Source organism: Phoca vitulina, unplaced genomic scaffold, assembly GCF_004348235.1.
Source record: "Phoca vitulina isolate PV1807 unplaced genomic scaffold, GSC_HSeal_1.0 scaffold10, whole genome shotgun sequence".
Taxonomy (NCBI): domain Eukaryota; kingdom Metazoa; phylum Chordata; class Mammalia; order Carnivora; family Phocidae; genus Phoca; species Phoca vitulina.
In genome coordinates this window covers 22,279,470-22,281,017 of record NW_022589713.1, presented here as the reverse complement: position 1 = coordinate 22,281,017, position 1,548 = coordinate 22,279,470, and the positions used below count along the sequence as shown (strand labels likewise).

The following is a 1,548-nucleotide window of genomic DNA, read 5'->3' as shown; positions in this document are numbered from 1 at the left end:
CTGCTCTCAGCTGGGAAGTCAGCAGGTCCTATTAACCAGAGAGCCTACATTTGCCTTCTCCATGTGACATGGGCTCACATAATTATAGCTAGATTCCAAGAGGATCGAGCAAAACCCTTGTGACTTGCCACAAAAGACCCAGAATATCACTCTCATCACATTCTATTGGTCAAGCAAGTCACTAAGGCCAGCCCAGGCAGGGGAATTAGACTCCACATCTTGATGTGAGAAGCAGCAGGTGCATTCAGGGAGATAAGGAATTAATGACAGCCGTCCTTGGAGACTATCTTATCATACCCTGTAAACCTGGAATCTGGAGTGATGGCCACTCCCAGATCAAAACAAGTGTCCACCCTGTATTTCCTCATCTACAAATCAGAGCCCCAGGGAGACAGTGCTTTCCCTCCTCCCAGAGTCAATGAGAAGAATTTAATGTTAGTCTGGCATTAACCTGGGATGGGGTAGACATTCAAATGCCAAGATGTCTACCAAAATCTGAATGGCTCAGTTGTTTGTGAGCCAAGAGGTTTCCAGGAGAGGATGGAAGTGGTTATGGAGAGAAAATGTCTCTGGACTAGAGATCAAGTGTTTGCTTATCAGTGTTTCTTCTGAAAATCACTTGCCACCCATCCTGGCCCAACCACCCCTAATATGGGGGTAAAGGACAAGAATTGCAGCAGAGTTAAAATTGAGAAAGGGTTGGTCCGACTCTGGCGTCTTTGCTGAGGGTCACATTGAGCTGCGAGGTGATGCTGTGATGTATTTAGAGTCAGTACCATGGCAGAAGACGTCAAGACCAAAATCAACCAGACTGCACCTTTCAACAGCCACTTCCCCAACCAGAACCAGACGAGGAACTACTGGCAGAACTACCTGGACTTCCACCACTGTGAGAAGGCAATGACTACTAAAGGGGATGATGTCCCCGTGTGCGAATGATACCGGCATGTGTACAAGTCCCTCTGCCCCATATCCTGGGTGTCAGCCTGGGACGACCACCAGGCAGAAGGCACATTTCCTGGGAAGATCTGAACTGGCTCTACCCAACTCTCCTCTGTCCTCCATCCTTCTCCCAGGGTGGTGAAGGGGGACCAGGGTGCATGGTGATCCCCACCCTGGGATTCTGAATCAAGGCTTAACTAATAATAAATACTCATTGGAAAAGTAAATAAAATAAAATAAAATAAAAATAAAATTGAGAAAGGGTTGCTCGATGCTCACCTTGGAGGAAGACTTCAGCTAAGCCCTTAGCCACCCACTTGAATTGAGTTTAGGGCCCAGCACAACATCTCTCCTGTACAACCTTTGGCTACAGGAAGAGGAGACCATTCCCCCACAAGCTACCACAAGCCACACTGGCCTTTGAACTTTGTGGTAGACAAAAAATGGTCTCCCAAAAGTGTCCGTATCGTTAATACCCAGAAACTGTGAATATGTTCTGTTATATGGCAAAGGGGAAATAAGTTTGCAGGTGGCATTAAGGTTGCTCATCAGCTGAAGACAGGGGGAATATCCAGGATTATAAGGGCATGGCCAGGGTATTTAAAT

General features: G+C 46.9%; 1 pseudogene; it reads left to right on the top strand.

Annotated features, from left to right (window-relative positions):
• Positions 1-777: 777 nt before the first annotated feature.
• LOC116635289 lies at positions 778-1,032 on the top strand (annotated as a pseudogene).
• The last annotated feature ends 516 nt before the right edge of the window (positions 1,033-1,548 follow it).